The sequence below is a fragment of the Triticum urartu genome, chromosome 5A, assembly GCF_056163025.1.
Source record: "Triticum urartu cultivar PI428250 chromosome 5A, HENAU_Tu73, whole genome shotgun sequence".
NCBI classification, from domain to species: domain Eukaryota; kingdom Viridiplantae; phylum Streptophyta; class Magnoliopsida; order Poales; family Poaceae; genus Triticum; species Triticum urartu.
In genome coordinates this window covers 148,001,975-148,008,718 of record NC_141877.1, presented here as the reverse complement: position 1 = coordinate 148,008,718, position 6,744 = coordinate 148,001,975, and positions in this window count along the sequence as shown.

Below are 6,744 nucleotides of genomic sequence, written 5' to 3'. Positions count from 1 at the left end.
GACAATGATCATGTATATACACATTATGCCCATGACAAGTAGACCAAAACGATTTTGCATCTACTATTATTACTCCACTTCGATAGTGCTTCTATGCTTGCCTCCTATTAATTATGTTCATGAAAAATAGGGTAATGCATGAAGTATGATGATATAATGTAGACGGAATAAAACCAAGCAATATGATTGAACCCCGTCGTTTTACCCTTAATGGCAACAATACAAATACGTGTCTTGCTACCCCTTCTGTCATGAGGTGAGGAAACCGCAAGATTGAACCCATCACAAAGCACCTCTCCCACTAAAGATAAATCAATCTAGTTGGCCAAACCAAACAGATAGATCGGAGAGAAATACAAAGCTATAACAATCATGCATAATAATGTTCAGAAAAGACTCAATTACTTTCAATGCATAATCTGATCAGAAACCCACAATTCATTGGACCCAACAAACACACCACAAAAGAAGATTACATCGAATAGAACTCCATGGAGCAAATGTGTCCGATGATTCGTAATCATATGACTCTAAAATCCATCATTATGGAATTTCTCCATGCGGTTTTCTCCAATGTGACTAAATGCAGTACCACACATATGTGGTATCCTTTTAGTCTTGCGACATTTAGCGAGAGTGTTATGGATGTTCAATTTTATCATGAATATTCATAACTTAAATCCTATTCACAATAGGAGTATGGCCCTTTTGTTCATTCCAAATTGAAAATTTAGGATGTTACAAACCTAACCACCTTAATATGAATCTCGCCCTCAAGATTTGGGTTGGCTAGCAAATAGGTGCGGGTGGTCTCGATGGAGGTCTTCTTGTTTCGAGGTGGCTTCCTCCTCGGAGTGGTGGCTCCACAGAACCTTGCAAAACTTCATGATCTTGCTGCGGGTAACTCTGTTTGCAGTCTCAAGAATCCTGACGGGTTTTTCCTCATACATCAGATCACTGTCAAGCTGTATGGCCTCTAGGGCATTGTGTCTCTCAAAGGAATATCGGCCATGTCAGCATGGCATTTCTTCATCTAGGAAACGTGAAAGACATGGTGAACTCCTGACAATCCTTCCGGCAATTCAAGCTTGTATGCAACTTCTCCTCTGCATTCAAGAATTTTGTATGGGCCTATGTATCTGGGTGCTAATTTTCCTTTAACAGCAAACCTCTTGATTCCTTGAAGTGGAGACACATGGAGATATGCTCAGTCTCCCACTTTGTATGCTACCTCCTTGCATTTACTGCCGACATAACTCTTCTGTCTCGTCTGGGCTATCTTGAGTCTGGCACGAATCAACTTGACCTTCTCTTTGGAGTCTTTGATAAGATTGGGACCCAAAAGTTTTCGGTCTCCAACACCATCCCACAACAATGGTGTTCAACATCTCCTTCCATATAGAGCCTCAAAATGGGCCATCTTCAGACTATTTTGATAACTTTTGTTGTATGAGAAATTCGCGCAGGGAAAATTATCATCCCAGCTAGCTCCATAGTCTAGCACGCAAGCTCTCAAAATGTCCTCTAGAATCTGATTGACTCTCTCAGTCTGTCCATCTAACCGCGGATGAAAAGCCACACTGAACTCCAGCCTCGTACCCAAAGTTTCATGTAGCTGATTCCAAAACTTTGAGGTAAATTGGGTTCCTCTATCTGACATGATACTCCTTAGAACTCCAGATAGACATATAGTCCTGGTCATGTATATCTTGGCTAACTTAGAACTGGTATATGTGGTCTTCACGGGAATGAAGTGAGCTTCCCTGGTCAAGTGATCAACCACTACCCAGATAGAATCATAACCTGAACGAGTCCTGGGTAACCCTGTGATAAAATCCATCCCAATTTTTCCCATTTCCACTCGGGTATCGGCAAATGTTGGAGTAACCCTGCTGGCTTCTGATGTTCTGCCTTTACTCGCTGACAAACATCACATACTCCTACGTACTCGACCATATCCTTCTTCATACCTGACCACCAAAAACTTTCCTTCAAGTCTAGATACATTTTGGTGTTGAGTGGGTGTATTGAGTAGGGTGAATCATGAGCCTCTTGCAGAATTAACTTCCCGACCTCTAGGTCATTGGGCACATAGATAGGATCCTGAAACCATATAGTTCCATGTTCATCGTCATGAAAACCTTTAGCTTTTCCTTTACTCATATTTTCCTTTATATTCGCAATTTCCTTTTCTGACTTCCGGGATTCCCTAATTCTTTAGGTCAATATGGACAAAATCTCCAGTGTGGCAACATATCCTCTCGGAACTATCTCCAAGCGAAGGTCTCTGAGATCGTCGGCTAACTCCTGGGGTAATCCTCCTGCTATGAGGGTGTTCACATAACTATTACGGCTCAAGGCACCTGCTACAACATTTGCTTTCCCTGGGTGATAATGCAATCTCATGTCATAATCCTTGATCAAATCTAGCCATCTCCTCTGTTTGAGGTTCAATTCCTTCTGCGTGAAAATGTACTTTAAGCTCTTCCTTGTTGCCATTAAGGGTAAAACGATGGGGTTTTTAATTCATATTAGTTGAGTTTACTTTTTCTACATCATGTCATCTTGCTTAACACATTACTCTGGTTTTATTAACTTAATACCCTAGATCCATGCTGGATAGCGGTCGATGGGTGGAGTAGTAGTAGTAGATGCAGGCAGGAGTCGGTCTACTTGTCTCAGACGTGATGCCTATATACATGTGACGCCCCCGATTTGACCGTACACTAATCATACACGCAAACGTGTACAATCAAGATCAGGGACTCACGGGAAGATATCACAACACAACTCTACAAATAAAATAAGCCATACAAGCATCATATTACAAGCCAGGGGCCTCGAGGGCTTGAATACAAGAGCTCGATTATAGACGAGTCAGCGGAAGCAACAATATCAGAGTACAGACATAAGTTAAACAAGTTTTCCTTAAGAAGGCTAGCACAAACTGAGATACAGATCGAAAGAGGCGCAAGCCTCCTGCCCGGGATCCACCTAAACTACTCCTGGTCGTCGTCAGTGGGCTGCACGTAGTAGTAGGCACCTCCCGAGTAGTAGTAGTCGTCGTCGACGGTGGCGTCTGGCTCCTGGGCTCCAACGTCTGGTCGCAGCAATCGGGTATAGGAAAGGGGAAAAGGGGGAGAAAAGCAACCGTGAGTACTCATCCAAAGTACTCGCAAGCAAGGAGCTACACTACAATTGTATGCATTGGTATCAAATGGAAAAGGGGGTATCATATGTGGACTGAACAACAGAATGCCGAAATAAGAGGGGAATAGCTAGTTCTGTCGAAGACTACGCTTCTGGTAACCTCCATCTTGCAGCAGGAGAAGAGAATAGACTCAAGTCCTCCAAGTAGCATCGCATAGCATAATCCTACCCGGCGATCCTCTCCTCGTCGCCCTGTGAGAGAGCGATCACCGGTTGTATCTGGCACTTGGAAGGGTGTGTTTTATTAAGTATCCGGTTCTAGTTGTCATAAGGTCAAGGTACAACTCCAAGTCGTCCTATTACCGAAGATCACGACTATTCGAATAGATTAACTTCCCTGCAGGGGTGCACCAGATAACCCAACACGCTCGATCCCATTTGGCCGGACACACTTTCCTGGGTCATGCCCGGCCTCGGAAGATCAACACGTCGCAGCCCTACCTAGGCACAATAGAGAGGTCAGCACGCCGGTCTAAATCCTATGGCGCAGGGGTCTTGGCCCATCGCCCTTTGCACACCTACACGTTGCGAACGCGGCTGGAAGCAAACCTAGCCTAGCAGGCGTTCCAGTCCAATCCAGCGCGCGCGGCTCAGTCACTGACGTCACGAAGGCTTCGGCTGATACCACGACGTCGAGTGCCCATAACTGTCCCCGCGTAGATGGTTAGTGCATATAGGCCAGTAGCCAGACTCAGATCAAATACCAAGATCTCGTTAAGCGTGTTAAGTATCCGCGAACGCCGACCAGGGCTAGTCCCACCTCTCTCCTAGGTGGTCTCTACCTGCCCTGTCACTTCGCCACAAAGATCCACTCAGAGGGCCGTCGGCACAAACGTCCTTTCAGCCCCCAATCCGTGAATCACTCGCGGGTGCTCCACAAGCCGACCCGTCTTTAGTCACCACATGTATCATGTATAAAGTATAAAGTATATACCCGTGATCACCTCCCGAGTGATCACGGCCCGATAGTATAGCACAACAAACGGACAAGAATGTAGGGCCACTAATGGAAAACTAGCATCCTATACTAGGCATGTAGGATTCCAGGTAAAGGTAACAACAGTAGTAGCAAGGACAGGCTATGCATCAGGATAGGATAACAAAAAGTAGTAACATGTTACACTACTCTAAGGCGATATCTGGTGATCAAGGGGGGGGGGGGCTTGCCTGGTTGGTCTGGCAAGAGAGAGGGGTCGTCAACACCATAGTCGTACTGGGTAGCAGCGGCATCGGTCTCGATGTCTAGCGAGTGAAGAGGGGGAAGAAACAATAAATATAATGCAAACAAATGCATGACGATGCATGACATGACAAAGCATGATGCTAGGCATGCCCTAACGCGGTACGAGGTGGTACCGGTGAAGGGGGAAAACATCTGGGGAGTATCCCCGGTGTTTCGCGTTTTCGGGCAGAGGAGCCGGAGGGGGAAAGTTGCGTGTTCGCTATGCTAGGGATGCGTGGCGGACGAACGGGTTGCGTATCCGGGTTCGTCTCGTCGTTTTGAGCAACTTTCATGTACAAAGTTTTTCCATCCGAGTTACGGTTTATTTTATATTAAGTTTAAAAGATTTAAATCATTTTTAGGATTTATTTAATTATTTAAATGAACATTATCCATAATAGTAAATCATGACGTTAGCATGACATCATGCTGACGTCAGTAGTCAACTGTGTAGTTGACTGGGTCAACTACGTGTGGGTCCCGCATGTCATACACTAATTAGTTTAATTTGGGTTTAGGTAATCTAATTACTGTTTATTTAAACTAACTAATTAATTAGATTAATTAAACATGATTAATTAACTTATTTATTTATATTTATTATTATTATTCTTTTTTTCATTTTTGTTCACAGGGGGGCCGTTCGTCTGTGGCCCGGAGGCCTATCGGCCGCGGGCACTGGCGAGGCCGCAACCCGATGTGGCGCAGCGGGCGCCCGCACGCTGCTTCAGGCGCAGCCAGCGGGGGGGGGGGGGGGGGGGGAGGCACGGCAAGCCGGGGCGCGCGCTCGCTGGCGGGCGGTGGCGGCCAGAGGAGCAGCGGTGCGCGGGGCAGAGCGGGCCGACACGAGCGGCGGCTATCGCTAGAACAGGCGGAGCGGGACGCGGGGGGGGGGGGGGGGGCGAGCAGGAGCAGCAGGGCGCACGAGCGGCAAAGGGACGCAGCGGCACGACGCGACGCAGGCGGGACAAGCACTACAAGCGCGGGGGCAAAGGGGGCGTGGGCGCGGCCTCAAGTGGGTGAGCGTGTGCGGGCGCGAGTCCAACGGCGCGAGGGGCAGGGCCGTCGCAGGTGCGACGATCTACGGCGCGGACCGAGCGGCGGGAGCGGGGTCGACGCGTGGTGACTGGACTGGAGGAAAGAAGGGTTAGAGGAGGGCCTCACATGCGGCGTCGATGCACGGGGCAGCGAGGCTCATAGGAGCCAAGTCGAGGGGGAAGTTGAGGACGGGCGACGACGGTGGGGCGGTCCGGCAACGGGGAGGGGCTCCGCGCGACGGCGGCGTCGAGGCAGAGGAGCTCCGGTGGGGTTGCCCCGACGAAAGGCGACGGTGTTGCTGGAGATTCGACGAAGGTGCGACAGCGGCCGCAGGGGAGGGGACGACGCGAGCGTCTTGGCGGTGGCGGAGTCCGGCGACGGGGTCGGGGTGCTGGCGATGTGGGGCGATGGGGTCGGGGCACTTGCTCGATCCAGATGGGGCGGAAAGGGGGGATCGTGGGGGTGGGGTGCGAGTGGGGAGGTGTAGCAGTTAGGGTTTGCTGGGAGGGGGGTCTAGTAGGCCAGGGGCGCGCGGGGGTGGGCCGTCAGGCCGCTCGGCCACACGGCCAACTGGGCCAAGGCCCAGTCGGGGGGGGGGGAGTTGTTTTTCTATCTTAGTTTTTGTTTTTATTTAATTTCTTTTTCCTGTTTTCTTTTACATACTAGTTTACTTTTGTTTTATATAAAATACAAAGGTTCTACCCAATTTAGTATTAGTAGTTAATGCCACTGCCACAAATATTTTGGCACATTAAATAAAGTAGTTTGTATTTGTTTATTATTTTAAGAGCATTAAAAAAATAGTGTTGTCGTTGTTTTACATACTATAGTGCACTTAAATACTTTACAGAAGTGTGGTTTCATCACCAATATTTAGTATGGATTATTTGCCACAAATCAAACATTTTAGTTTTAATATTTGAAAACTTTTATTGTTTGCTTGATTTTGAATTTTGAATTCAAACCGGGTTCGAACTAACGCGGGTTTATCAACAATAACCGAGGTGACGTGGCATCATTAGCAGGGAATTACTGTAGTCTAATTATCCGGGCGTCACAATTCTCCTCCACTACAAGAAATCTCGTCCCGAGATTTAGGAGGTAGAGAGGGGGGGAGGTCTAGTTACGAAATTCTAATAGATCTTCTCGGCCTTGGTTGCTCTTCTCGAAGAGATCGATCCATTACATTGACGTCTTCATTTCTTTGCTTCAGGTCATCATGATGATGTCGGCATCCTTTCTTCGAGAACTCCATCGTACTTACGAATAGGAAA